Consider the following 17,142-nt stretch of genomic DNA (forward strand, 5'->3'; position numbering starts at 1 on the left):
AGCTTAACATTAAAAAACAAATAAAGTAAAATCTTGGCAACTGTTCCTATCATTTCCTGACAAATAGAAGGAAAATAAATGGAAGCAGCGTCAGATTTTGTATTCTTGGACTCAAAGATCTCATACAGTTACTACAGCCATGAAATTAAAAGATGCTTGTTCCTTGAAAGCAAAGCCATGTGAAATAGGTACAGCATACTAAAAAGAAGAGACATCATCTTTCCAACAAAGGTTTGTATAATCAAAGCTGTGGTTTTTCCAGTAGTTATGTATGGCTGTGAGAAGTGACACTTTTGAATTGTGGTTTTGGAAAAAAAACTCTTAAGAATCCCTTGGATGGCAAGGAGGATCAAGCTAGTCAATATGTAAAGAAATTACTTGCGGCTACTCACTAGAAGATGGAATATGGAGGATGAAGCTTACTTTAGCCACATTTCAGAAGACAGGATTCATTGGAGAGACAAAACAAAACAAACAAAAAAAAAACAGCTCATATTGGGAAAGTTTGAAAACAAAAGCAGAAGGGGATGTTAAAGGATGAGATGGATAAAGAGAATCATGGAAACAATGAACATGGACAGACTTTGGAAAACAGTGTACAACAGAAGGACTGATATGCTTTGATCTGTGGGGTCCCAGAGTCAGATATGATTGAATAACTGATCAACAACAACAATAGAAGTCTGATTAATCTGTTCAGCTCCTGCTGCCAGATATATAGCCTAAAGAGTCAGTGACACAAAGAAAGACTCCATTTGTCTCAGAATGTTCAGTGCAGTATTTTTTTGGTGGCATCAAAAAAGTAGAATTGGAGTGGTTGTCGATTAATTGAGGAATGGTTGAAAAAAAATAAATCATTACAATGGAAGCATGCTACACTGATACAAAATTAATAGAGTCAGACAAAACTGTTTATCCAAAGATTATGATGGGACAGAAAAGAATAACAAAACTCATGGCTGCAAAACGCATCACAAGAGCTCTTATCTCTGGGGAAGAGAAGAGGAAACAGATCTTCCCTTTTTCCTCAGAGAGGTGGGGAACTATGGATGGCACATAGGCACTGTGGTGGTTGACTTTGATAAACTGAGTTTCTTTGTCAACATTGTGGGATCTGGGCTGCCTATCTAGAGGAGACTGTGATATAAAAATAAAATGCATCCATAAAACTGGAGTAAAAAAGATAATGGATGTAAAGCCCTTTATCCCCATAAAGTGCTTCATAAATGTAAGCCAAAAGGCTTATTCTAATTAATTAAATAAGCAATACAGGCTTAAGAATGCTATTCTATTTAGTAATAACTCATTGTTCATTAAATGTGTAATATGTGAAGAACACCTTGCCAGGCCCTGGGGGCAATGCAAAGATTAGTCAAGTAAGGGCATCTACCCTCCCTGGGGGAAGGGAACCCATCCACAGATTCTCAGACTCTTTAGGGGAGAAGATCAAGATGCCTTCCTTAGTCTGAAGAAGCATAAACTGGGACCCAGAGAGGAGAATCGAAGCCTTCAAAGCCTTGTACTTAGTGCTAGAGTCAGGATTCATATTCAATCTTTCTGTTCCCTGTTGAGAGGGGGAGAGAGAGAGAAAAAAGAGGAGAAGAGAAAGAGACAGAGACAGAGACAGAGGGAGAGGGAGAGGGAGAGAAAAAGAGACAGAGACTAAGCTAGCTAAGAACAGCCATTTCAACCTGTGGATTTGATGCATGAGATTCAGAGAGTTACACTCAGACTACTTAGAAAACCTGATTGAAAGTATAAATTGTATGTGCTTTTGTTTCCACTCTAGTCTGTTGCCATTGCAATAGTTGGAGAGGAAGAAATGATAACTTAGTCCTGATGCTGCAGTGAAGTTGGAAGGTATATAAGACCACAGTAGATCACCTCAAGGCTCCACTGCCCCTTTGTCTCGAATAAGTGGCTGGTCCCTCACTCAGGAGATATCCAGTGGCATTTTTACTAGGGAAAGTTCAATTTTGACTGCTTGAGCATTTGTTGCAAATGTTATTGTGTTTTGAAGGTGAAAATTCCTCCATCCAGTGGAACTTGCTAGCAAAGCCCTCAGGGCAGTCAGTCTTCCTCCCCAAAACATTCTCCCTTTGGGAAAGAATGGCCTTAATTAAAACCTGTGGATGTTTTGTGAAAGAGGCCATTTCAAACCAAGAGGTTCAGTTGGCAGTCACTTCTATGGCATCATCTTTGAATCAACTTCAAGGTAGATGGAACCTTTGAGATCATCTACTCCATCCTCCTCCCCCTTTAAAAATAAATTTTATTAAGTTCTGTTGTTTTTACTTATCCTAGATTCTCTCCTATTTTACATTCCTCTCCTAGAGGCCATCTCCAATAACAAAGTTATTGTTTGTTAAAAGAGGAAAAAGCAAAACCGATCAATGCATACTTTAAAAAGTTGCAAGTTTTCATGCCCTTGGACATTCTTCCTTTTCTGCAAAGGAGCAGGGGGGAAGTAGCTTCTCATATCTCTTCTTTGGGTTCAAGCTCAGTCGGTATCATTTCAAAGCATTTAATCAACAATAAGCATATATTGTGTCTAACGTGTACTGTTCAGTTTCTATTATTTCATTATCTCCGTTTATATCGTAGCTATTGTTGCATATGCTGTCTCTTTGGCTAGATTGATTCCACTTTCAGTTCATCTGTGTGCTTATACTTTTATTTTTCTTATTTGGCATTTCTTACTATATAATAATATGATCTCACATTCATTCATGTGTCACCATTTGTCTAGCCATTCCATAATCAATGAGAATCTTCATGGTTTCCAGTTCTTTGCTACCATTCACTGGATTGCTCTAGATCTTTTGAAACATAAGGGAACCCTATTCTTTCTGTCAATGACCTCCTTACTTCATACACTCCTTCGATCGCAAGACTTGGACATTTGGACCACTCTACTAACTTCACTTTATAGAAAAGGAAACTGAGTCTCAGAGATGGAAAATGCTGCAGGTTTATAGGGTCGGGGATTTAAACCCTTAGGGATTCTAAAGGTCTGGGTTATATGTGAGCTTGAAAGAAATCAAGTTAATCTAGCCACATAGTAATTCTTGTCTTTCTAATACACCCAAGCTCTACAACATGGCATCTACTCTCTGCTGGAGTCCAATGCATCTGTCCAATGCATCATCCATACGCTTACAAAAAGAATCCATTAAAGCCGAGATGCTGCCTTGTTACTCCCTTGCTAGAAGCCATCTTCAGTAGCGTCCTTTTGCTTTTTTGGGTAAAGTATCAATTCTTTTGCGTGATGTACAAAACCTGCCATCCACCTGGAATCCACCTACTTTTCTAGCTTCATTTCACATTATTCCTCTAGGAGGGAAAAAGAAAACCCACCAACTTTGCTATGACCATAGAGGTTAGCAGTATATTGCTCTCTCCTCCAACTGCTCTGATGCCTTGATGAATCTTACTGAAACTTCAAGGGAACGTGATGACTAAGTACAAGTTGCCAGGAGAGCATGACAGAAAGGGAAGGGGCAAATTAAGAAGCGTGGAGTGTGTTTATTCTGAGCCTCCCAAAAGACAGAGTCCGTGGTATTGCCCAGGTATTGCTCATGTTGGGAGGGCACTGGTGGCAGAGAGATGAGAATAATTCACCTTTCAGAACTCAGCTAGCAGAAGGGTGCGGAGGAAACCCAAGCTCCGAATCTCAAACTCCAGCCCAACAGCTATCCGAGTGACCCTGTTGTTTGTCAGATAGGCAGAGCTCTGAGGTCAATTGGGAACACTTTGAACGCTGTGATGACAAACTGAGAAGCACGTGACCCTGGTGAGCACAGCATGAAAAAGCCAGGGCTAGAAGGAAGAGAGGAGAACCTTAGCAGAGGGGAGCAAAGGAGCAACCTCAAGGCAAAGAGACCTGAATCCCATTTTAGATTAAAAAAATAGAAGGTAGGGCTCTGGCAACTAATTGCAGAACAACCTTATTTACATAAGAGTTTAATAGATTCCAAAGCCTTTTAAAAAGATTATCTCAGATCTTTACAATAGCTCTGGGAGCTATGGCCCCATTATTATACCCATTTTACAGATGAGGAAACTGAGGCAAACATAGATTAAATAACTTGTTCAGGGTCACATGTCTGATACAAGATTTGAATTCCAGTCTTCCTGACTCCAGGCCTGGTGCTGTATCCACTAGCTGTCTTATATTTAACTTAACAGTGACAATTCCAAAATTCAGACTGTTTCTGATCACCTTCACCTCAAGAAAGAACACCTTAGCCCATACAAGTTTAAAGAAAAAAAGGAAAATTCCAGGCTAATAAATAGAAAATATATCTTTACATATAGCACACTAGTCTTGTTGTCCAAACAGCCCGGTAATAAAATTATTGTCACAACACATAATGGTCATGTAAAATCTATTAACATAAAAGGTGTCTTGTCTACTGCATTAAGATTTTATATTCATTTCAGTAATAATATTTAATATTTCATCAGAATTTTACATTCCTCTTTGGATTCAAATGATTGGCACGTCCTACTGGTCTAGCTATTAAAAGCTCCAATTAACACTATGTGGTGTCTATGACATAAAATATACTTTTAAAGTAGGTTTCATCTCAAAAGCTTTCTTTCCCCTTCTCCCCCAAACTTATAACAGGTTGTAACTGAAATGTTATTAAAGCAAATTAGATTAAAATATCAAAGGGAGTTCTCAGATTATGTTCAGGTATCATGGTGAGGGGCCAGAGATGGGAGGCAGCAGAGTACATCTATCTACCTGGGAAAGCGTTGAGAACTCAGGAAGAGCCAAAACACCTTCTAATCTCATGGAAATCATCATTTTAAAAGAAATTCATCCTTTCTTCACCAGGATATGACACTGCTTCTTTGAAAGCAAATTCTGTTTGCTTTTCTGTTTGTATCTCCAAAGCTTAGCACAGTGCGTTGTAAACAACAAGCACTTCATATGTGTCTTATTCATTCATTTTCATTTGTATTCATTCATGGATGGAAACTGAGAATGTTTCTGTAACATGATTCTTCCTCTTCTCCTGGATTTCCTATGCTGTTCTAATTAAATACTTCGCTATTTAAAAGATCAAATATGAGTATGAAAGACACTAAATGGAAGCCCAACCCCAATATTTTCTTCATGTTGAATATTGAACGTGTAACCTGTGACTAACATACTCTGTTTCATTGAAACTGGATTACAAGTGTCTTGTTCTTATTCTACCCCCTTCAGTCTTCGAAAACTCATTTATTTTTTAGAATAGATCTATACTTTATCAACTGTGACCAAAGCTCAACTACCTGCTCCTCTGGACTGTCCTGATCCTTGCCAATTTCAAATTTGCAACCTTTTTTGATCCTTCTTTCCTTTCTGCCACTCCCTACACTGGAAGACAGCAATGGATACCTCTGAGTATATTTGAGGTACAGCGTGATGCAGTGCCTAAAGAACTCATCCCAGAATCAGGAAGATGTGGATTTTTGTCCGTTGGTAGGGGTCTAAACAGGTCACCTGACATCTTGGTACCAAGTTGTAAAGAAAGTATTGAACTGTGTTGGCTGAGGGAGTTTCATCATTGAAGAATTTCCTTTTCCAATTAATTGATAGGTCCGAGCCCTATTCTATATATTGTTCATCCCACCTATTAGTTTGTAAACTGCTTGAGAGGAAGGACTTTGGTTTCTTTCATCCTCTGATCCCCCTACCCAAGATAAAACACAGGACATGACAATACTTCTTGATGCCAAAATTGTGGATCTCGAAGGTCCCTTCTATGTATATGGTTCTCTGAGTCTGTGTAACCTACATTTGATGAGAGTTAGGAAAGGGGGAACCCCTTTTGGTTCAGCGCGAGGATAGTCTAGTGACGGCACAGAGTCCCCTATAAAAGAATTTACAGGCCCGAAAACCTAGATTGATAAAAAAAAAAGTTTATTGTGGGGGTTTGGAAGTAAGGGTAAAGGTAGAAAGACGCCAGGGTCAGAGGTGATTGTCAGGTGAACAGGAACCCTTACATGGCTGGAAGGACACCATGTTTTAGGGCTCCTGCCAAGAGTGGACTCCAGAGTTTCCTTTTTATGATCTTGAAGATGGGTGGAATCCCAGGCTCCTGGCTGGTTTCGTCCAGGATTAGCATTGAATAGAATTCAATGGGTTTTTAGATAAGGAAGAAGCTGTTTGTGGGGGTTGTGGAAACCTGAGCAGATAGTGGGGGGCTGGGAAAGCCCAAGTTACCTCAGATCCGGTGGAGGCTGGGAAAGCCTGGATATCTTTGGAATTCAAAAGGGTGCTTTTGGACCAGGATTTGTGAATCAAAGATCCTAGCTTCTTCAGCCATTGGGGGGGGGGGGTTAGAAATCACAAAGGAATCTTAAAGGGACCTCAACCCCTATCACATTGGCTGTGAAATAAAGCAGTCTTGCCACTTTCAAAACCTCACCATATTTTAGAGATTCTGAGATTTGGTTTCCCTGTATGTAAAATAAGGTTTTTTTTTTTTAGTACTCCTCTCACAGAGTTATTGTGAGGAAAGGGTTTTTTTTAAAGTGGTTTGGAAGAGTGATGATGATGATGATGTGTAGAAGTTTCTTTAGAAATTACTTGTTCTTATCCACTATTTATACAGATGAATAAAAGAATCTCAAAGAAGTGAAATGACTTTCCTAAATTCCCATAGATGGCAATTGCCAAGGATGAAGCTAACTTCAGAGCCAACACTCTTTCTTTGTATCATAGTATCTTCCCTTATTTTAAAGGGAAGAAAACAGCCCATAGGAGCAGAAGTCACTCACCCAAGAGTGCACAGATGGCAGAGCTGGCTTTTGAGCCCATGTCTTTAGACTATATCTCCAGTGTAATTTTCATTGTGCCATCTTGCCTCCAGGTTGCCAAATCACACTGAGCGTTGGCTCCGGAACATCCGGCACAAGTTAATTGAAAACAGCTGAAGGAGACGGCCCCTGCCTACAGTGGCAAAGGCAGAGAAGAGGCAGGAAGGGAGAGATGTTGCTGACTCCATTAGAAAGAATTCAGAAAAAAGAGTGCACTGGAGACCAACAAAGAATTCAACAGATGAACTCAGAGCATTGTAAGTTCTAATAAGTTACAGAAGACTCACAGGGTGGGTGCTATTATTTACAAATACCTAAACTTAGTTTGAAGCATGAAGAGCTAAAGCTGAATTCTCATCATCAGGTCAGAGGCGAAGTGTTCTGTAAATAGACCTTATTTCTTTTTCTTCCTTGTTCTTTGCGTGAGTTACCTGGGTTTAAGTATTTCTTAAAGAAAATTGATAACTTTGTGTTGACATATGTGTTATAAAAAATAAAATTGCTAATAGTATTTAGATGGAAGGGTATAGGAATCTAGAGAAAGAGAACATTTTAGGCTCCTTTTGGAATATCCTTAAAATTTCAGCCTGTGATGGAGTGCCTCCATACTGTCTATTTTGACTATATTTTTGGGATAACTGACACATTTCTTTTTTTTTTTTTTTATTAAATTTTTTATTTTATTTTATAATTATAACATTTTTTGATAGTACATATGCATGGGTAATTTTTTACAACATTATCCCTTGCACTTACTTATATTCAGATTTTTTCCCTTCCTCCCCCAACCCCCTCCCCCAGATGGCAAGCAGTCTTATATATGTTAAATATATTACAGTATAATTTAGATACAATATATGTGTGTAGAACCAAATTTTTTGTTGCACAGGAAGAATTGGATTCAGAAGGTAAAAATAACAGTTTACATTCATTTCCCAGTGTTCCTTTTCTGGATGTAGTTGATTCTGTCCATCATTAATCAATTGGAATTGGATCAGCTCTTCTCTATGTTGAAGAAATCCACTTCCATCAGCATACATTCTTATACAGTATCATTGCTGAAGTGTATAATGATCTTCTGGTTCTGCTCGTTTCACTCAGCATCAGTTGATGTAAGTCTCTCCAAGCCTCTCTGTATTTCTCCTGTTGGTCATTTCTTATAGAACAGTAATATTCCATAACATTCATATACCATAGTTTACCCAACCATTCTCCAATTGATAGACATCCATTCATCTTCCAGCTTCTAGCCACTATGAAAAGGGCTGCCACAAACATTTTGGCACATACAGGACCCTTTCCCTTCTTTAGTAGTTCCTTGGGGTATAAGCCCAGTAGTAGTATGGCTGGGTCAAAGGGTTTTGATAACTTTTTGATAACTTTTTGGGCATAATTCCAGATTGCTCTCCAGAATGGTTGGATTCTTTCACAACTCCACCAACAATGCATCAGTGTCCCAGTTTTCCCACAGCCCCTCCAACATTCATCATTATTAGTTCCTGTCATCTTAGCCAATCTGACAGGTGTGTAATGATACCTCAGAGTTGTCTTAATTTGCATTTCTCTGATCAATAGTGATTTGGAACACTCTTTCATATGAGTGGAAATAGTTTTAATTTCATCATCTGAAAATTGTCTGTTCATATCCTTTGACCATTTATCAATTGGAGAATGGCTTGATTTTTTATAAATTAAAGTCAATTCTCTGTATATTTTGGAGATGAGGCCTTTATCAGAACCCTTAACTGTAAAAATTTTTTCCCAATTTGTTACTTCCCTTCTAATCTTGTTTGCATTAGTTTTGTTTGTGCAGAAACTTTTTAATTTGGTGTAATCAAAATGTTCTATTTTGTGATCAATAATGGTCTCTAGTTCTCCCTTGGACACAAACTCCTTCCTCCTCCACAAGTCTGAGAGGTAAACCATCCCATGTTCCTCCAATTTATTTATGATTTCGTTCTTTATGCCTAAATCTTGGACCCATTTTGATCTAATCTTAGTATGTGGTGTTAAATGTGGGTCCATGCCTAGTTTCTGCCATACTAATTTCCAGTTTTCCCAGCAGTTTTTGTCAAATAATGAATTCTTATCCCAAAATTTGGGATCTTTGGGTTTGTCAAAGATTAGATTGCTATTTTTATTCACTATCTTGCCCTGTGAACCTAACCTATGCCACTGATCAACTAGTCTATTTCTTAGCCAATACCAAATGGTTTTGGTGACTGTTGCTTTATAATATAGCTTTAAATCAGGTACACTTAGACCACCTTCCTCTGACTTTTTTTTCATTAGTTCCCTTGCAATTCTCGACCTTTTATTCTTCCATACGAATTTTGTTGTTATTTTTTCTAGGTCATTAAAATAGTTTCTTGGGAGTCTGATTGGTATAGCACTAAATGAATAGATTAGTTTCGGGAGTATTGTCATCTTTATTATATTCGCTCGGCCTATCCAAGAACACTGAATGTCTTTCCAATTATTTAAATCTGACTTTATTTTTGTGGCAAGTGTTTTGTAATTTTGCTCATATAATTCCTGACTCTCCTTTGGTAGATATATTCCCAAATATTTTATACTATCGACCGTTATTTTGAATAGAATTTCTCTTTGTATCTCTTGCTGTTGGATTGTGTTGGTAATGTATAAAAATCCTGAGGATTTATGTGGGTTTATTTTGTATCCTGCGACTTTGCGAAAATTCTGAATTATTTCTAATAACTGACACATTTCAAATTCATTGTGTGAATTGCAGAGATACCTTTGTAAAATTGTCCTAGTTATCTGTTTTATGAGGAACTCTCCCAATTTAAGTATTGCTCACATTATTTTTCTTTTCATAATCTAAGAAATGAAATAAGCCAAAAATCCCTTCTTCTTTCTTATTATCTGAAATCCAGAATTGAGAGATTTTAGCCCAAATATGGATATGTCTTGAATCCTGAGGAAATAAATTATAATGGGAATTTTTAGGGAAAGGGGAGAAGAGGATAGGCTCAAGAGAAAGAGGGGAAAAAGGGGCAGCTAGGTGGCGCAGTGGATAGAGCACCAGCCCTGAATTCAGTAGGACCAGAATTCAAATCTGGTCTCAGACACTTAACACTTCCTTGCTGTGTGACCCTGGGCAAGTCACTTAACCCCAGCCTCAGGGAAAAAAAAAAGAGAAGCAATGTGAACTTATATGTCCAGACATAGTTTATATTTTAAAAATCCTAATGAATCAGTGATTTCATCATTATGGGAATTGTTTCCAAGAATGTCCTAATCCATCTCCATAGGCTAACCTTTTGCAACTCTTCTCCAACCTCTTTCATAAGTTTGTCACAAAAGTTCTACCCAGTCTGCTAGAGGTAATCCTCATTTTCTCTTTTACACTTTGAAAAACAAAACAAACAAACAAAAAACCCAAGGAAACCATTGGCCTGTTGGTTAGCCAACATTCTTATCATGTGACCTGCCCATCTACTTCTTTGCTCCTATCTTTATTTGATATGTATATAGAATCCCAGGCAAGGAAATTCCCTCTAACAATTCATGCCAGAAACTTCATTCCAACTTACATTCAGCATGAGTTGTCCAGAGCACTGAAAACCTAAATGACTTTTACCCAGAATCATATAGGAAATTGGTTGTCAGATAGCTTTTATGACATTATTTATACTTCCTCACTTTAACACTCATGTTTTATAACATTCTATAACTTGTTTTTAAAACTTTTGTTACAAAACCTTTTTATTGACTTTGAGATGATCCTCCATTCTAGGTTATCAAAGAGAGATGAAAGAATAATGTTTTTTAAAAGAATTGGGGTGGGGTTGGGAGTAGGAGGAGGAGGGAAATTTGTTTCAGGGAGAATTTAAATGAACTTGGCAATTTCCCCAGTCATTCATATTACTTTCCCTCTTTTATTTGAACTCATTTCCTGTTGGCAGTGTCTTATGGAGATAGAGATGTTGAAAGAACTGTCTAGTAATTAATTATGGAGAATCTCATGTATTCATTTGATTTCTCAAAGAAATCTTATTACACTGTAGAGTCTTGATCCATTTGACCAAGATATGGATAGAATTTGGAAGAAAGGCAAAGAAGAATTTACTTATCCCAACATCCCCATCAGAGGATTCTTGCCCTGATTTACTTTTCCTCAGACTTAACCATCGTAAGACCGCATTGCTTTTGAAAGGTTCGATATTTAGAAGCCTACTTTTGTTTATATTCCAAGAACTTTGTGGATTCTTCCAGACATATTCTTCATTGTATTCCAAAGATTCAGGCCTAACATGGGGGGAACCGGTTTTTTACCTTAGAAAAAGGTATTCGTTTGGAAACAAAAATACTTTTTGTAAAGGATCTAGATCTTTAACACCTGTTTGATGTGGATTCTGCAAAAGTACTTTTGGGGCAATAACTTTCATTTCTCTCTCTCCCTCCCCCCCCCCCTCTCTCTCTCTCATCTCTCTCATCTCTCTCTCTCTCTCTCTCTCTCTCTCTCTCTCTCTCTCTCTCTCTCTCTCACTCTCTCTCTCTCTCTCTCTGTGTCTCTCTCTCTCTCTCTGTCTCTCTCTGTCTCTCTCTCCCTCCCCCCTCCTCTCTCTCTCTCTCTCTCTCTCTCTCTCTCTCTCTCTCTCTCTCTCTCTCTCTCTCCCTTTCTCTCTCTCTCTCTCTCTCTCTCTCTCTCTCTCTCTCTCTCTCTCTCTCTCTCTCTCTCTCTCTCTCCCTTTCTCTTCTCTCTCTCTCTCTCTCTCTCTCTCTCTCTCTCTCTCTCTCTCTCTCTCTCTCTCTCTCTCTCTCTCTCTCTCTCTCTTTCTCTCTCTTCTATTTTTTTAAATGCCCAGTACCAAAAAGTTCATTTGCTGAATCTGACCTGTCCAACTTCTGTCTGCTCTTCATTTATTCACCCAAAATTAACACAATGGAAATGATCAATTGTTAGAAGATAGCTATGAAACCGAGGGCACATTAGATTATCCAGTTATGATATGCTGGAGGCATTAAATATAGAAAAGACACAGCACTAGGTAGTCTGGGGAACCTAAAAATTTAATAAGCTCTGGCTACAGGCAAAATCTAGCAGCTGGAAGGATTGGGAAGGAGGAAAATAGACTTACACAAAATGAACAATCATTTGGAGGAGCAACATACTCTGTAATCTCCAGCATCTTTCTTCTTGTTTCTTAGTGCCTCAGCCAGGCAAATTGGCATCTGGAACATGCAGAGAAGTAGCCAGTATAAAATATTTTGAAATGACCTCCAAGTGCCCAAACTAGTTGTGCTGCCATCCACATGGCTGCACGCATGTTAGTGGTAGTTGTGAGTACCAGGAAGGAGCACCGAGTGGCCATTATTGGCATCCGTTCTGCAGCAAGAGTTTGGCAACAAAGTCCCCATAGGGGTATTCTTTGATAAAAGTACTGGAGGGTACCAGAAACTGTTATGTTCTTGATAAGTATCCTAGAAACATAAATAACTAAGGGGAAGGAATGGGACATTCCTTGTTCAGTACTCTAAAGAACTAGGATTAGATCTATTCCTCTGTGAGAGATTGGATGAAAGTGACTGTTTCTATCAAGCCATGGAAGCCTGCAGAAACTATCCTCCTCTCATAAAGGTAGGAGCCAGCCCACCCAGACCCTCAAATCTATAAAATTTTTGTCTACTTTCTATTCATGAATAAGATAATAGGCAACAACATCATTAGATCAGGGATATAAGTTGATTCAAGAAAAAGTCCTTTATTGGCTTTCCACTATGTGCTAGGTAATTTGGAGATGAGGAAAAAATAGAAAAGTCCCTTAGTTCTTGCTGATGCACTCATTCTGTAACTTCCAGAGCATCTCATTAACATAGGATGACTTTGCCCATCTTCCTATCATTGCTCTGTCCTCAGTTCTGATTTCATAACCTGAAGGGATAGCACGAGATCTAAAGCCATCGAACTATAAAAGAAAATTAATATCTATATGGATCAATCAGGAAAATGTTCTCATAAAATTGTAATAAGTAAAAAAACCTTCACTGGATTTCAAATCAGAGGAGAGGGGTTCAAATTTGAAATCTGCACTATTTGGCAAAATAACTTTAAGACTTTGGGCTTCTGTTTCCTCACTTATAAAATAAGAGGGATTCCTTTAACAAGTTATCCTCTTAGGACTTTTGAGCTCTAATGCTATGAAAGCTATTGTGAGCTTAACTGGATTAAGAATATAATATAGTCATTTGTATGGGTGCCCTCATCTGCTTATTGGCAAGCTATGAGCTTTGAGAAGACATGGATGGGGTCTTATTGATCTCCCTTGTCCGATGCCCTTTCCAACCCCTAGTGCCAAGGGTAGCACTCCTCAAGTATGTGGCGTTTGAATTGAATGTCTGCATCAACCAGGTGATGACCTTTCAAGATGTCAAAGAGCTGCCCTGTATTTGGCTCATTCACTGCAGGATAAATAGATGTTTCCATGGTACAGGTTCAACCAGTCAGCCAGAGGGGCAGTGAGTTTGTCTCAGAGAGGGAAGACACAACTATTAAAGTCATGATTATAGTCAGAACCAAGAAGTAGCTTCTCAAAATATCTTGCAAATCACTAACACATTGAAAATAATATCCACAAAGTTTTTCTGTAAAAGCTCACATGAAAGCCAAAAAAGTTGGGATATCAATTAACAATATTAAGTACGATGTTCCACACCTGGTTAGAAAACATAAAACATGAGACAAATTCAAGAAATATTTCCTTAGACAACAAATTGTATGAAGGGCACATAGAGGTAGACTATCATGAGCAAACGGGCTGTTAACGGCAACCCTACCCCCAAGTTAATACTCTGTAGGTTCTGTTTTATATCCCCTTTTAGATCTATGTCTTAGAAAGAGTATAGATCCAATGGGGATTGTCCTATGGTGGGTATCTAGTTTGAGATGACTGAGGAGAAAAGACTTCTCAAGAAGGGGGCATAATAACTATCTTCAAATATCTGAAATATCACTCATATGAAAGAAAAAACTATATTTATTCAGCTAGGACTTGATGGATGGAACTAGGATCTAGAATGGTGGAGAGCAAGTGATTCAGGGTCATGTGACAAAGCTATCAGGCGCAGCACAGTCTGCCTAGGGAACTGGAGTCTTCAGAGAACTTCTGGAAAACACTCAATAGATGCTGTTGAGGGATGCTATCTCAGGTGTGGCTTTCCTCCCCATAATAAGGGCTCTGAAGTCCATGCCAATGTTGTACTTGCAAAATACTAAATAGAGGCAGTGTGGAGAGTTGATAGTTTTGGACTCACAGTTGGGAGAGTTCAGATCCTGCTCTGATGCAGCCTGCCTCTGTGACCCTGGAAATGTCACTGAATTGAACAGAATCTGAGCTATTTCTTCAAGAAGGAAGTGCCCATGTGCTTTGGTAAGAAGAAGTTTCCTCAGCAGCACTTTCCCCAGCTAATGAAATTGCAAGAGTGTCCTCATGTCCAATGATGCTAACAAACTTTGATAGATAAATTTATGTCAGCTAGAAAACCTAGAGGAAGGCTGAGAATTCAGTACCTTAGGCGGTCTTTATTAGCAGATTTGTCCAGCTGGCTCTGGGGAAAAGACTCTGAGAAAACCTTTGGTCATGAGATCTTTCAGGAGGGAGGGATATGTGCGGGAAGCCCAGATGGCAAATCAGGGATTGTCCGGACTGAACTAGTCCCATTTATTGGTTCCTTTGAACACCTGTGCATTTCTTCAAAATATGGACCAACAGGAACATTTTGTTATCTCCTAGGATGATTGGGCATTGGGCTGATTTTAGGGAGTGGGGGTAATCTGAATCCTCCTCCAAGAAGGAGAAGAGAGGGGGAGGGATCAATTCAAGAGAAAGGTAATGGTGGGTTTCAACACCTCCATGTCAGCATCAGGGAGCAAAGCTAGGGGGTGTGCTGGCTTAGGAAAGTGGGGACCTGGGGTTCCCAGCAGGCCAGACCCTCTCATACATATATACATATTCTCAGCACATCATTAAAATGTGGCTGATCAAAACCTGAGCCGAGGAAACTACTGTTCAATTACCTGAAGAGGAAAGTTGCACCAACAGGTATCTGCTGGCGCCGGGGTGTTTTGATCCATCATTTATTTTTATTTTTTTTCTCATTCATCATCACTTTTAATCCTTGCAATAGCTTTATAAGGGATGAAGGGCAGAGATTTATAGAGGCCTAGGATTTAGAATTCAAAAATCATCTCGGTAAGCCCCTCATTTAATAGGTAAAGAAATGGCAATGTAACTTCCCCAAGATCATGCAGATGGTAAGTGTTCCAGCAAAGATATTGTTCAAATCTGCTGCTCTTTTCCTACTACACTACTCTAAATTATTATCCCCATAATGGTAGGAAAAAACCAAAATTTCATATTTATAAACATAGGTTGATCCATCATTTATAAGGTTTGGGAGGCGGGGAGAGAACAGCAAGTTTCCTCCCCTGTGCAGACTTTGCATAATGCAAGGCTCCATGGGTAGAAGTCTTCCTCCCTGTGTGCTTCTACCTCATGCGCGCTTTACCCAGCTCCCCACTGTCAGTTGGGGCTATTCCCCTCAGTGTGCTGAAAAGCTGCCCTTCTGACTGGCAGGCTGTCTGCTCTCAAACTGAGCACTCTCTGTTATCTCACTGGGGTCCCAAAGCACCTTTGCATGGCTATACTCTAATGAGAGGAGGAGTGAAACAGTTAAAAAGCATCCATGGCCAGCCCTCTATACCTGACAATGATAGCTCCCGGTCAAAGAGCCCTTCTTAAGTACAGACCAGCTTCCTGCTATCAGCCACATGGTGTGGACTCTTTCAATGCCAATTAATTTCCAGTCCAACTTGAAAACTTGAGGGAGGACTTGAAAGGTTCACTTCAGAGAAATATCAAAATATTGGGATTTTGATCTGATGGAAAGACGAGCACACTTGAGTGGAGGAAATCAGAGGTGTAAAAACACCGGGAGGTGGATGCGCTTGTGGGCTTCTAGGCTCCTCAGAATGGAGGGGGGATTGGTTTTATTTATTTATTTCATTTTTCAAGGCTGGTAATTTTATTCTGATCCAAAATCTTGTGATATACAGAGACAGGCTTTAGTTCCTGTGTCTCTGAAGTGATGTTTATTTAGAAAGGGGTCTGTTAAACAGGCCAATGCTATGGGAGGGAAGAGACGAGAGAGAGGAAGTAATGAAGGGATGGAAAGAGGGAGGGTCCTATAAATGTACTAAATATAAAAATGCAGTTCCTGTAAATTTTAAAAAGTGATATATCCTAGCATTTCTAGAAGTGGACAAGACCTGAGAGAATCCAATCCATTCCTCATAAAAAAGAAAAATACCCTACACAAGTGGTCATGAGACCTTTCCTCCTCCAGTTGAAGTTCTCCGGTGACTGTGATTCAATAGAATGTCAGACTTGTAAAGGACTTTGGAAATCATCTAACCTATCAATATCAAAATCCCAAATCTCCTCTGTGAAATCCCCACTAAACACAAGCATCCACTTGAAAGTCAGGAATGATAGTCCTGAGACAACTAATTCCAGTCTTACTAACTTGGTCCCTATCCCCTGGTGACTTACAACCCTGGACGTAACTCCTGGGTCCAAGCCCTTGCATTATCCCACGCCCATTCTCTGGGAGGATAAAAGAGGGCAGCTCTGGAGGAAAGAGGGAGTTTTTGTCTGGACGAGACTTGAGGCTGCTCTCTGCAGGAAGGGAAGCGGCTCTCTACAGGAAGAAGAATCTGTCCGACAGATTTGAGTTGACACAGCAGAGAGCGAGCGGCAGCTTCTGGAGACAACAGCACGTTACATATTATCCCACAAGTTGGAAAAGCAACCAATATGAACTTGCTACTAGATTGCTGCCTACAAATAAGTCATACTAAATTCATAGTGATGCATCACCTAAGTGCCTGTGGGGAGAATCTAATTAGAGACTTTAAATTTCTCAAGGGTCACCTTAGAAGTTCTGGGATCTTGTCAATGTGGAGAACGTTCACCTTGATAAAATCCTTGACCCTTGCATTGAAGCAAGATAAAGAATAGCAGTGACAGAATAAAGGGAAAGGAAAGAGGTCCTAGTGGATAAAACTCTGGCCAGTCTCCTTCCTAATGGGGATCCCTTTTCTCACAGTGTCCATAGTCACTAAAATCTATAGTTCCTTAGACAGCAACATTGGTTCATGACGTCTATATATACATATACATATATATGTATATATACGTATAGCTAGATAGATAATATGTATGTATATATATACACATGTGTATATACACACACACACACACACATATATATATACACACCTACACACAAATGCACACAGGT

Source organism: Sminthopsis crassicaudata, chromosome X (genome assembly GCF_048593235.1).
Source record: "Sminthopsis crassicaudata isolate SCR6 chromosome X, ASM4859323v1, whole genome shotgun sequence".
NCBI lineage: Eukaryota > Metazoa > Chordata > Mammalia > Dasyuromorphia > Dasyuridae > Sminthopsis > Sminthopsis crassicaudata.